The sequence below is a fragment of the Nicotiana attenuata genome, chromosome 12 (genome assembly GCF_001879085.1).
Source record: "Nicotiana attenuata strain UT chromosome 12, NIATTr2, whole genome shotgun sequence".
Classification (NCBI taxonomy): domain Eukaryota; kingdom Viridiplantae; phylum Streptophyta; class Magnoliopsida; order Solanales; family Solanaceae; genus Nicotiana; species Nicotiana attenuata.
The window spans coordinates 31,577,240-31,592,139 of record NC_032000.1 but is presented as its reverse complement, the minus strand read 5'-3'; positions in this window follow the sequence as shown (position 1 = coordinate 31,592,139).

Genomic DNA, 14,900 nt, shown 5'->3' with positions numbered 1-14,900 from the left:
AGGCTTCAAAGTCTCTTCTTATTCACGCACGAAGAGGGGAAAAGGGGGAGGGGACACACTCTCCATAAACAGACATGTTCTACATATATCAAAAATGGAGAAACGAAACGGCACAATCTGCGATCTAGTCCGAAGGGCTACAGCTTGCCGGGTTCACTCCCCGTCCCATCAGCAAGAAATGACCACGCATCATGCTCACCCGCCCTTTCTCGATCCAATTCATCAGAAAAAATAACGCCCCTCACGCCAATCTCCTCGAGTGCTTCTCTTCGGGATCTGCAACGGACATATTCCTCGATCCTTTTCTCCCGGTCGAGGGCTCGCTTCAGCTCGGCTTGAGCATCAGTGACATCCTTCATACAGATCGCCATCTCCTGATCAACGTTGGTTCGGCTTAGCATCGCCTTAGCCCGGGCGTCAATTATCTCGGCCTTGGTCTTCGAAAGTTCGGATTCTAATTTCTCGATCACATCTGCTTGGATTTTGGCATTATCTCGAGCCAAGCAAAGTTGGACTTCTAAGGCAGGAACCTTGGCAAGGCACTTGCCTCCTCTAAAACATGAGCTTGCACCTGAGCCCTTAGCTCGCCACAAGCATTTCTGGCGCGATCAATATCGCCCTTAAGGTACTCCATGGCCTCCGCCTTTTTCTACAGCTGATATAACAAAGAAGGGCGTTAACCTAAAAAGTCCGAAGAAAGCGAAGCTTGAGCTGCATAAAGTTACTTGCTCCATCAAATAACTCTCATAATTCGAGCCCCGGTACGCTTCGCATCGCCAATGCAGCAACTCGCCCTCCTTCTCCTTGCTAAGCAGCCTAAGAGATTCTCCCTCACCCTGAACTTTCTGAAACTTGGCCCCTTGACGGACCAGCTCAGACATCAGCCTGTCACAGGCCTGCGCAAGGAAGACTCAATGACGAATGAAGGACGCGGAATACAGGGAAACAGCGCCTAAACTCACCATGAAGTGAAGCCGGCGGACTTCTTCGAAGTCGGAGCATACTCCTGTTGATCCTGTCCCTTCGCCCCCGGGAGAACTGGCCTCGGGCAAGGCATATCCGCTCCAAGGTATCGACGACCTAGAATCAGGTACTCCGGGGGCAGCGGACTCAGACAATGCCTTCTCCTTGGAGACACTAGCCTGGTCAGCACCACTAGGAGCTCCATCGCCTCGAGGGGCGAGAAGGGAGGTCAATGACTCCTTTCCCTCTTTGGAAGAGCACTGTCTCATCCCGAGGAACTGCCCGATGCCTGCAAGCAGCAAATCCAATGCAAGTAAAAAGGGGGAAAATATTACCTCAAGTATGTGAAGGCCAAGGCAAAAAGCAACATACGCACACATATTTTGCTCCCCACCTGACACGAAGCGTAGCTCGCCACCGACGCTCGTCGCAGGATGAGTGGGTCGCCAACCTCCGGACCCAGCCAGGCAGATCGGAGACTTCGCCCGGCGTCAAAGAAGTTGCTACAACAGGGTAAAAACACTATTATTTAACTAACTTCCGCTATAGGTACAACCTGAAAAAGCACCAGACGCTCCACTCACGTGCGTAATTCTACCTTTCGGGGAACGGCAAAAGCTCCACGGGGATAATGTCGACCGTACGGACCCGGACGAACCAACCAGCCCGTTCTCGAACCCCCTCCTCTTCGTCGTCATCAACAAAGGGAGTGGACGAACGACACTTCAGGGTTAGCAGGCCCTGGTGATGAAAGGGCCGATACAGCCGGATGAGGTAATCGAGCGTAAATTCAAGATCAGCTTTCTCCAGCGAAGAACCTCATCATCAGCACCACCCGCCAAAACTACGGATGTATCTGCACCAAAGTAACCCGATACTTCAAGCAAAAATCAAGCACGACCCTATCGAGAGGGCCAAACGCGAAAGGATATAGGTATACACTCAAAAATCCGTCAGCAGAATCCATAACGTTCTCTCCCGAAGAAAGCACCTGCAGCGCTACCCCCTCACTCCATCCGTAGTATTTCTCACCATCTCCAAATGCTCCCCCCTTATCAAAGAAACAGTCTTCAGAACGAAATCCCTCAGCTCCCGAGCGCCGGGAACAACACTCTCCGCACTCTGCCATGCCGTCACCGAAGTGGTTGCCATGACTATGGTAAAACTAAACAGAGCAAAGCAAGGGCGCGCACCAACACTTTTTGCACCTAGGGAAATAAGGAACCCTATGCCAAAGCGGGAGTGTAGCTACCAAAGAAATAGTGAAGCCCTGCAAAGAAGCCGAGGCCTCCCCACTTATATGCTAAGAAGTGGCAACGTTTCGCCTACTCGGAGTAAGCCCCGGGGAACCTACGACATCGGTATAGTCCAATGGGGCGATACCTAAACCCGAAAGTATCCTTTGACAAGAACCCAAGACTCAAGGAACCGTCTGCATTATCTCCAAGCTCGAGATAGCATCCCTCCTCGAGGACCCCCACCGAAGAGAAATCGGAATTTGCGAAGTTTTCCATGCCATCGCTCAACGCGAGGTAGTTTCAGATTTCGTGACTACTTCTCTAAAAAAGAAAGAATAAATGTAAGAAGCTCCAATCGCGGAAGCACCGCAAAGGTTCGAAGCGGTGCCTGAGTGTGAACAACCCCTCAGCAAAAATATCTATCTCGTACGTATCTAAAGGAAGCTGTCCGCATCAAAAATCAAATGGAACCCCCAATACCCGAAGCTAGCTTTCATCCAGGATAATATCCTCGAAGGCCCCGAAATTTGACACATTATCTACATGCAATTCAAATGGCCCAGGCGGCCCAGTACTATCCGATCAATCCAGGATTACCCCGAGGTACAACAATGGCCTCGAAAGGGAGCCATGTCGGTCAGTAGATGAGCGGAAAGGATGCTCGCACCCGAGTCAAATATAAGCAGCCAAGAAGTAAAGGGAGGCAGTCAGAGGGCCTCGAGGGGTATGAACACTTGCAATTACTAGGCAAAAATCAAAGGCGAAAATCAAAGGCAAAAATCAAAGGCGAAAATCAAAGGCAAAAATCAAAGGAATATATTCATGTTCATAAAAACCCATGTACAACAGCCCCCAAGGGGTCATGGCATACGTTTACAAAAGCCCACGAAGGGTCTCAACACATAAATAAACAAGCAAAAGTATACATATAGTGAAGGTCCGGGTCCTAGCCCAAGCAGTCGACGATCCACCGCGGTGTCAACACCTCCAAGTACCACCTCCCCCGAACGCTTGACTGATAAGTCGGGATTCTAACATGTTTTATGCCTCTACTTGCCTATGCTTTGGTTATCAATTGCTACGAAATAGTCCCAAAATGCTCACAAGTTGTGCTTGATTGCAGGTTTGATCGACAAGTGAAAAATGTCAAAGATCGACTCAAAAAGGAGTGAAACCTGCTCAAGTGTAAAAGACTGAGTGAATTGAGGAAAAGAGAACCTAGTGTGGACCGCGCAAAAGTGAATACGGCCGCACTAGAAGGTTCAGAGAGTTGACACATTCAAGCTGGAGGCAACGCGGGCACGGTACGATTCTCGCGGTCCACGGTCAGGCTCCGCGGCCGCGCTACTCTTTTGTGCGGTCCGCGGAGCAGAGATTCAGAGAGTTGACAAAATGCTAGTTCCAAGCAATGCGGTCTGCGGTCGTACTTGTGCGGACCGCGCCAACTTCCACCGCGGCCGCGGTACACTTCCACGCGGTCCGCGGTCCTCAAGTTCAGAGAAGCATAAATGTGAAGTCCAAGAGCCAGTGCGGCTGCGGTCCTTTTTGTGCGGCCCGCACTGACCCCGCAGGGGTATTTTTGTCCAGTTTTTCCAGCCTAGTATAAATAGGACATTTTACCATTTTTAGGTCATCTGTTACCTTCAGAATTGAGCTGCGCTCGTGAGACTCGGTTTTGTAGCCATTTTTGGCAATTTAGCTTTAATTTTATCATAGATTCTTGTGATTTCTTTTTAGTAATTAATTAATATGCTTAGTCCTTCATCTATTTCTTCATTTTCTCTTTCAAGCATGAGCAGCTAAACCCATTAGCTAGGGTTGTGGCTCAACCCTAGTGTGGGTAATTGATGGGTGTTTCTATCTAGGGTTAGATTGATTATGGGTGTTGCTATTTGGGTTGATTTTGTGTTTATATTTAAGAATTGGTGGTTGCAAACACTGATTCAAGCTTTGTGGGTTTGACTCTTCTTGAGAAAGAGAGTTTAGGACCCCAAAATTGACCCAAACAAGGAATTGGGATGGACTCATGAGAAATGATAGTCCCAATTAACGGGTTAAATCTCGAGAGAGTAATCACCCTACTTGAACCCTAGTTGCTTGATCTAATTGGCCTACCCAATTGGTCTCGAGAGAGTCAATTGGGCAAAATCACTTTCTCTACCGAGAGGTGTGAGAGTGGGTACAATTGTGCAACGGTTATAGCATAACCCCCAAATATGTCAATCTATCCTTAGTAGCATCTACCCGTCAATTAGCCACCTAGGTAGTGTCACGACCCTAGTGCCCTTCTTCCCATTAGATTCAACTTAGCAATATTCTAGTAGCATAATTTAGGGTTAATCATTAGTTTTATCATAGTAGTTATAAAAATCAAAAACCAAGAATGTTTGAAGTGACATTAGGAGCACAAACACATCTCTAGACTAGACAGAAAATCCAACTCCACTACTAGCTCCCTGTGGAAATCGATCCTGACCACTATTCGGGTAAAAGCTATTGCGACCCACTCTTCCTACTTTGGTGTAGTTTCGAGTTGGCAACGATCAATGACCTCAAAGAAAATATCTCCCGGAGCGCCTTCGAGAGCCCAGCCCCGACCTTCCGCACTGATATCCCCAAAAGATGAACCAGGGAAGCGGGGAGGGATGAAAGAACACAACAACTCTCCGAAGCTCGAGGACCCTCTTTGGCAAAGGGAGCCTCGGAGAGACAGCGGACCGAACAAACCTCGGTCCCGCTTGCACGGCTACTTCAGATCCACTTCTTGGAGCGTCAAGCCGTGCAAGCTCCGCCTCGGGGCAGAGTTCCACATCGAGCCGGGATACGAAGGTGATCAGCGGTGTATAATCTGAGCGACTATCTACATAAGAGGGAGGCCGACTCTCCATCCATCGCCACCTCGGGCCAACAGCAGCAGCAAACACCAACATACCGACGACCGTAGCAGGACAACGTGATTATGTTCAAGGAAGGGGCGATCCGGCGAAGGTCCATAGCACCACTTAAGGGAGCTCCTCCTAACAGCCTTGAGGCCATAAGCCCCAAGCATGGTGTTCAAAGATAGAAGAAGACGACGAGAAGGGATAGGAAAAACAACGTCAAATCACCCCATTTATAGGGGGCAACAACACGGTCATTGAGGCTCTAGAAGATTGACCAACGAATGCAATTATTGCATCCTTGAAAAACGGAAATGATAGAGTATTGAGCATGAGTCTATGAGATATGCCATCTATATAAAAGATTGCGCCATGATGCGAATCGCCAGTATACTGTCGCCATGAGGAGTTCAAGGAGTCAATGGTCATAATCGTTTCCCATCGCTTCGTTTTGAGAAATGCAGAGACTATCTGTACGCGGCGAAATCAGAGGGGCCGATTTCCCGCCATTAAGCCATCTCGGGGAGGTACCTCAAGACCCCGAGGACATGAAGCCACGACTTAGCCCTCCCCTTCGGGGCTTGTCAAGGCCCGATTCGAGGTCGAGATAAAGACAAAGAGGGGAAGCCCCCGAGATACGTGGTTGAGTCTGACAGGGCCGGCCTATCCATAGCCTACGCTGAGGCGTCGTGTCAAGCCATCACATCTCCATATTTCGTAAATTAAATATACATGTATTCGTAACTGAGTTCCCCTCCTATATAAAGGGGACTCGCCCTACCTTGTAAGAGACTGATGTTGCTCCCTTTCTCCACAAGTGCAATAATATCTCTCTCTCTCTCTTTCTTCTCTCTACAAGCTTATTGGCTCCCACTGTTCCGAGGATACCTCGATATCCTTCGCCTTTATATGTGTTCTTCATTTTATATGCGTTCTTCATCGTATAATTTAGTTTCGGCTATAAAGAGCTTTATTTGATCATATCTCTAACTGTTATACTACCCTTGATTGTCCCCGATAACCCGAGTACGATCTCGAGGTCAACCCCGTAGCCCCTATCGACCAAACCTACATCCGGGTAGCAGGCCCTTCGGTTCGATTATTATATCGTTTTGACTCACGCTCCATCGTTAAATTTTGTATTATTAGCATTGTCTGTTCTAACAACTAGCTCGGGAATAGATCACGTATTTTTAGAGTCCCATTTTACAAATTTAATTATCGTTACCATTTTCACGGTAAACAACTGCAAACAGAATTTCACCTAGAACAAACATAATCCCTATTTAGTAAAGAGTTCAAACAGGTTGGTATGATTCAGATATGGACACTGTACTAGTGTCTAAGCAATCAAAAAGAACCAGGATACCTAAACTAATAGACAGAGTTGGCAACATATTATATGTTTGCAGATCATGGAACATACAACTGATTATACAGGGTTTCGTATTACAAGAGATAACCTAATTAATCTTGTCACTAGGTGAAATCATATGGGCATATAGCAAACAGAAACATGCTGAGCCCTCAAATTAATAAGCACATAAGATTGAAAAGGGTAACAGAGACTAAAGCATGCCAGTTGAGAAAGCAATAACAGAAAACATGCTGAGGTTTGAAATAAACTATATGAAAGAATAAGATATAGGAACTGAAACATGCCAGTTGAGAAAGGAGTAAATAGGAATCATGGATCACATAGAAACATGCTGAGGTTTGAAATAAACTAACCCCATAAGTGCAGGGAACATAATAAGATAATAGGAGTTAACACATACCAGTTAGGAAGAAAGTAAACAGGAATGTAATGGCAATTTGAATCCAAAGAGTTTAGCCTTGGCTTCCAGCCGGCTAAACAGTGCAGAAATCAGAGTAGTCACACAAAGAGAGAACTTAAATCCTTTGAAAGAAAGCAGAGAGCCTTTGAGTTGCAAAGTAAAGCAACTATAAGAGTGTATGTATGAATGTAAGTCTGTAAGCATGAGCGTGTGTGTAAATTAGAGTAATGAAAGGTTTTTATAGCATATAGTAGAGTAAGCCAAATAAGGTAGGAGAATCAATGGCACACAAATAAGGCAAAACGATCAGTTAATCGGTCAATTAGGGCTAACAGGAATCAGTTAATAAGCAGAATCACGGAAGTATCGCTTAAATTAACAAGGAATAAATCAACAGTTGAGTTTGAGGTCCAAATAAAGTAAGTAGTAAGTCTAGAGATCAATTAAAAGTCAGTCCTAACAATAAAAGTACAAAAATCAGGCTAGCAAAAGAATTAAGGAAAGTAGTACCAATTATGAATCACACATAAGGAAAGAATAAGTAAAAATCTGTCAAGGAAATATCAGTATCGTACAAGAAAGGAAAGATTAAAATTTCAATAAAGGATTTCAAAACCCTAATTTCCGGTAAACCATAAAGTCAGCAGAGAAACAAGGGCGAAATAATCACACATTGTGTACAATGAACATAGACAAAAGATTTATTCGAAAAGCACAAAGAATAGAACTAGAGAAGATCTGAAACGTTAATTTTGGGGTGAGTAAATTAATCAAAAACAACTATAGGAATAATATAGATACACATAGATACACGAAAATATTAAAGAGAAAATACTCGAAACTAAGGAACCCTAACACATCTGAAAAGATCTGGGCTCTAATTTTAGGGTGAGTAAAATTAGGCGGAAAACCTTTTAACGAAATCGTGAAAAGATTCACAGATAGTCATGCAGAAACATAGATATGAATTTAACGAAAAATAAGTACCAAATCCCAGCAGATTTCAAAGGATCTAAACCCTAGCTTTAGGGTAAAATAAGGAATGAGCAAAATCTCAGAGATTCAAACCATAAGGAAATGGAGAAAGAACATAGATGGAAAGAGATAAAGGTTAGAATCAGATTTGGTTCAAAATAAGAGAGATCCACTTGCCATGTTAGGCAAGTGATTATGTAATACCATTATCGGTTAGCCAGTAGAGAAAGGGAGCTGGATAAGGTGAGAAATCACCAGATGATTCCATATCTAGTTGGAATCAAAGGGAATTTGGGTGACAAAACTTAGGGTTTGACAGAGAAAAGAGGAGAGGTTGAGAAAGTTCAAGGGTGGCGGGTTTGGGTGAATGAGGGTTAGGGTTAGGAGTTTGGTTAATTAAAATGAGGGAAAGGGATATGGACCGTTGATCTCAGAGATCAACGGTCACGATTAAAGGGGTTCTGGGTCGGTAGTTGATTGGGTAAGGGTAATTGAGTTAGGTTATTGTGTTGGTATATACAATTGGGCTAGGTCCGAAAATTGATTAGAAAGGAGCTAGATTTTAAATACCCAATTAAATTAATAAAATAATTTATTAAAATAATTAATAAATGATAAAAATGCTATTTGTATATAAAAATGATTTAAAATAACTACTTGATATTATAAAAATATAAAAAGTCATTTTCCGTGTAAATAATATAACTATGCATATATGGGCTATTATTGCTAAGTTATCGCAATTACAGCATAAAGATACAAATAAAACTATGCATAAAATGATTAAACTTAATATAAATAAATGATAAAAATCAAGTAGTAAATAATTATAAAATTATTTTTGATGCAAAAAGTAACTATTTAGATAATAAAATGCTGGAATAAATTAATTAAAATCCTTTTAAAATTACAGAAATTATAGAAAAATACTGGTTGATGCTCATGCACTATTTTTAAAGTATATGCATTTTAAAATATATGAGGAAAAAATTGGGTATCAAAACTTGGCATACGCCTTCTCACTGACAAACCTATCAGCTCACACCTCCGGCTTCCTTGATCTAGCCAGGCCTCCCACAATTGTATCACCCCCTCTCCCGTCATCCGGGACTTCATGATCATCTTCTACGTTTATTGGAGCCGGGGGAGCATGTGCGGAAGAGGGTTCAGAATCTTCACTACCCTCTTCCGAACCCTCAGATGATCCCTCCAAGGAGGAGGACTCATCAACCAAATGAAATCTCCCCCGGAATTGTTTGGGGATTTGTTGGGACTGGACTTCCGGCTGTGCTTACACGGAGTTTCCTTCAGAAGCTTCCCCGGAGGGGACATACTCACTAGTCTCAGAAGTGTCCGGGACTCTATTGGCGGTTGCTTTCTTGCTTATTATCTTTTGAACTGACAGAGGTATGTTTGGTTTGCCTCGACCCCGGCCTCGGGAGGGTTCTTCTCTCCCTTTGGAAGTATCACCTCGACCTCGGGAACGCACCATTGTCTGCAACACACAAGCAGTGAATGTTAGTTAGAATTGGGGTTCAACAAGTGTTAATGAATTACAGTTGAAAAGAAAGACACTGCTTCTCAGATGAGGGCAGCGCGGGATGACAAAAGTGAGTGCGGCCGCAGACTGTCCATCACGGACCGCACAAAATTTAATGCGGCTGCGGAATTACCAAGTTCAGCCTAGTGGTTCTCTGAAGATAACAACCGCGGACCGCACAAATTTGAGTGCGGCTGCACAATACCCATCGCGGACCGCATAATTTTAAGTGCGGCCGCATAAACACTTTGTTGGTTCTCTGAAGTTCAACTGTGCGGACCGCAAAAAATTGGGTGCGGCCGCGAAAACCAACCATGGACCGCACAAAATGGAGTGCAGCCGCACAATCTAAGCAATTAAAAGTGCCTTGAAACTAGGGTATTGCAGACCGCACAATTTTGTATGGGGCCGCATACCCTATCGCGGACCGCACAAAACTGTGTGCGGCCACGAAATTCAAATCATATCGGCATTGAGGTACAATTAATACAAGGGTTTTCACTAATTAGGCATGATTTATGGCAATTAGACAGTAAAAGCTACTAACCCCAGCCCCCATTATGCATTCAAACACTACCCATATGTTCTAAGCAAGAATTAAGCATCAATTTGACATATTTGGCATGAACCTAACCCTAGCTAAAGAAGAAAACTAAAACAAAGAGAAAAAAAAAAAGAAAAAGTTGAAATTAATTCATTGAAATGAACATACCAGTAGTGAAATTTAGTAGGAAATCAACACTTGATGAGTAAAAGATGAGATTGAAAACAAGGAAGTGCGCTGCGCTTTAGGCTTGCTTGGGAGGTCAGAGTGAGTAAAGTGTGAATAGTTTTAAGAAGTCCTATTTATACTCTGACCCCAGTGACCCACCGACTTACCCGAGTGAGGCTGCACAATTTTGGTGCGGCCCACATAAAAATGGCTGCGGCCGCACAATTTGTGCGGTCCGCGAAATTTTGAGTGCGGCCACGAACTCTTAAGGTATTGTGTCAGGCCAAACTTCAAAGAGTTGGCATTTTACCCATTCCAGCTGTGCGACCGCACACAGAATTGTGCGGGCGCGAAGTGCTTGTGCGGTCCGCATAATTCTAGCGCGGTCCGCACAATTTCACCTCTTAGCCAAATTTTTCCTTGTCAATTTCCTGCACTGCACAACCAATTCCTACATACGCTTCACAACTAGTTAGTCCAAAATAATGCCTAATCTAAGAAGAAAATCAAAAGAAAGAAAAACACATGGGTTGCCTCCCAAGAAGTGCCTGATTTAACTTTACGGCACGACGCATGTTACCATCATTCATTTGAAATGGATCAATGCCATAACGTGGCCATCATCAACCTTACCAAGCTAGTGCTTCACCCGGTGCCCATTGGCTCTAAAGATCTCACCATTCTTGTTTTTCAAATCTAGAGCACCAAAAGGAGTCACATGCACCACTTCAAAGGGACCGCTCCACTTTGACTTTAGCTTTCCCCAAAACATCTGTAACCGAGAGTTGAATAAGAGAAAAAGGTCACCTTCTTTGAATTCTTTGTTCTGGATATACTTATCATGTAGGTACTTCATCTTGTCCTTATACAAGGACGAACTGGAGTAAGCATGGAACCGGAACTCATCAAGTTCATTCAATTGCTCCACCCGAAGATTGGCAACTACATCCCATTCAAGGTTCAATTTCTTCAATGCCCACATGGCCTTGTGCTCAAATTCCACCGGGAGGTGACATGCTTTACCAAACACCAACCGGTACTGAGACATACCAATTGGAGTCTTGTAAGCTGTTCTATAGGCCCATAAAGTATCGTCAAGTTTTCTTGACCAATCAGTCCAGTTTGCATTGACAGTCTTGGATAGAATACTCTTGATCTCCATGTTGGAGACTTCAACCTGTCCACTTGCTTGGGGTGATAGGGGGTTGACACCTTGTGAGTGACACCATACTTAGAGAGTAAAGTGTCAAAGGCTTTGTTGCAAAAATGAGAAACCCCATCACTAATGATGGCCCTTGGGGTGCCGAACCTAGTGAATATGTTTTTCTTCAAGAAGGCCACCACACTCCGTGCTTCATTGTTGGGCAAAGCCACAGCTTCAACCCATTTGGAGACATAATCCACAGCAACAAGAATATAAGTGTTCCTACATGAACTCACAAATGGACCCGTAAAGTCGATGTCTCACACAACGAATATATCAATCTCAAGGATGGTGATGAGAGGCATCTCATTCTTCTTGGAAATCCCACCAGCCCTTTGGCAATCATCACAATGCTTAACGAGCTCACTAGCGTCTTTGTACAAGGTAGGCCAATAGAATCCACAACTTAGGACCTTTGTAGCAGTTCTCGCCCCACCATGGTGACCACCATAGGGTGAAGACTGGAAAGCTTCAAGAATACCCAATTGCTCTTATTCTGGAACACATCTTCGAATAACACCATCAGTGCAAATTTTAAAAAGATATGGCTCGTCCCAATAATAATCCAAGCAGTCCCGTTTGAGCTTCTTCCTTTGGTTTGAAGAGAACTCATTTGGGACAATTCCGCTCACAAGATAGTTAGCCACATCGGCTAACCAAGGCATCCTTGTCAAAGACATGGAAATGAGTTGTTCATCCAGAAACGAATCATTGATCTCAAGGCCATCATGGGGCCTCCCCTCCTCTTCCAAATGGGACAAGTGGTCCGCCACTTGATTCTCACTCCCTATGCGGTCTATGATTTCAAGATCAAATTCTTGTAGAAGAAATACCCTCCACATTAATCTAGCCTTTGAGTCCTTTTTACTCATCAAATAACGAAGTGCTGCGTGATCGGTGTGGACAATCACTTTGGTACCCATGAGGTACGGGCGGAACTTTTCCATAGCAAAGACAATGGCTAAGAGTTCTTTCTCGGTCACCGTATATTTGACTTGGGCGTCGTTCATGGTCTTACTATCATAGTAGACCGGATGGAATATCTTGTTGATTCTTTTCCCCAATACCGCTCCTACCGCCACGTCGCTAGCATCACACATGAACTCAAATGGTAAGCTCTAATTTGGTGCATTAATGATGGGAGTGGTAGTAAACCATACTTGAGTAGCTCAAATGACTTCATACAATCTTCATCGAACACAAATTTGGCATCTTTTTCCAACAACTTGCACAAGGGGTTCACCACTTTTGAGAAATCCTTGATGAACCGACGGTAAAATCCCGTGTGGCCTAGAAAGCTCCTCACTCCTTTGATAGAAGTAGGAGGAGGGAGTTTTGATATCACTTCAATTTTTGCTTTATCCACTTCAATACCATTCTTGGAGATTTTGTGGCCGAGGACAATGCCCTCCTGACCATAAAGTGACACTTCTCCCAATTAAGCACCAAGTTGGTCTCTTCACAACATGCCAATACCTTATCAAGATTATCCTAACATGCTTCAAAAGAATCCTCTGCAACATCTAAATCATCCATGAAAACCTCGAGGAAGTCCTCCACCATATCCGTGAAAATTGCCATCATACACCGCTGAAAAGTAGCCGGTGCATTACATAAACCAAACGACATCCTTGAGAATACAAATGTGCCATACAGACAAGTAAGGTGGTCTTTTCTTGGTCTTCAGGTGCAATAAGAATTTGGTTATATCCGGAATACCCATCTAAGAAGCAATAATAAGCACGTCCAGCTAGCCTATCCAACATCTGATCAAGAAATGGAAGCGGAAAATGGTCTTTCCGAGTCACGTTGTTGAGCTTCCTATAATCCATGCATACTCTCCAACCACTGACAGTTCTTGTGGGGATCAACTCATTTTTGTCATTTGTAATAACAGTCATGCCCCCTTCTTTGGGACACATTGCACCGGCGAGGTCCATGAATCAGAAATGGGGTAGACAACCCAACCATCCATCCATTTGATGATCTCTTTCTTGACTACCTCTTGCATGGCCTCATTCAACCTTCTTTGATGTTCCACGGAAGGTTTGGCATCCTCCACCAATATGATTTTGTGCATGCAAAAGGAGGGGCTTATACCCCGAATATCCGCCAAGTCCAACCTATTGCCTTATTCCTCCTTTGGAGCACCGCAAGGGTGGAAACTACCTGCACGTTAGTTAAGCACGAGGAAAGAATAATAGGTAAAGTGGAACAAGGGCCTAAGAACTCATACCTGAGGTGTGAAGGCAAAGGCTTCAACTCCAATATGGGAGGCTCCTTGATTGAGGGCTTTGTTGGTGGAGTCTTTCGGTTCTCAAGGTCCAAGGAAAGTTTTCGGGGCTCATATGTATATGATCCCATTCCTTGCAAAGCATTGACATATTCCACCAAGCCTTCAATATCATCCACATCATGATTCAATAACACAGCTTCCAATGGGTCTTCAACATTAATCACAACACTTGTGTCATCAACAATTACTTCGGTCACAAGATCCACAAACGAACACACTTCGTTGCTATTAGGCTGCCTCATTGACTTGCAAGCATAAAACACAACATTTTCATCGCCCACCCGGAAGGTGAGCTCCCCAGCTTCCACATCAACTAAGATCTTCCCTGTAGCTAGGAAAGGTCTCCCCAACATGATTGGCACCTCGTAGTCAACCTCACAGTCAAGTATTACAAAATCTGCGGGAAGTGTGAACTTGTCGACCCGAACTAGCACATCATCAATTATCCCCAATGGCGTATTCATTATCCGATCTACCATTTGCAACCTCATGGATGTGGGTCTTGGTTGCCCAATCCCCAAAATCTTGAACACAGAATAGGGCATCAAGTTAATGCTTGCCCCCAAGTCACACAAAGCTTTGGCGAAATTGGCACTACCAATAGTGCATGGGATTGTAAAAGCACTGGGGTCTTCTAACTTTGGAGCCATGGAGTGCACAATGGCACTCACTTGATGTGTCTTTTTGATCATTTCACAGATCATTGATCTCTTCTTCGTTACCAAGTCCTTCATGAACTTGGCGTATCCCGACATTTGTTCTAAGGATTCAACCAATGGAACATATATGGACAAACTTTTCATCATATCAATGAATTTCTTGAATTGATTCTCATTGTTTTTCTTTGCAAGCCTTTGAGGATATGGTGGAGGAGGCCTTGGCAAAGGAGCCTTGGCTTTGGGCACTACCGGATCCGGTATGTCTATCACATATTCCCTAGATGGGTTCACATCATCTTATGTCTCCTCCATATTTTCATCAATATCTATCCTCACTTCATCATTTATTGAACATCATTACTTGGCTCATCACCATCTTGCATCACGACATCATCATTCACAATCTTTCTTAAGTTTGAGGTACTAGCAACTCCACCTTTCCCACTTCTTGTAGTCACCGCCATAGAATGCCCTATATTGTTCCCACCCTTCGGGTTACTACCGTATCACTTGGTAGTGCTCCCTTAAGGCGAGTATTTAAATCTTGAGAAATTTGGCCAAGTTGGACTTCCAAGTTGCGGATAGAAGTGTTGTTGGAGACTAATTGGGCATCAGAGTCGGCCTTTTTCTCTATCATTTGCTTGAACATGTTTTCA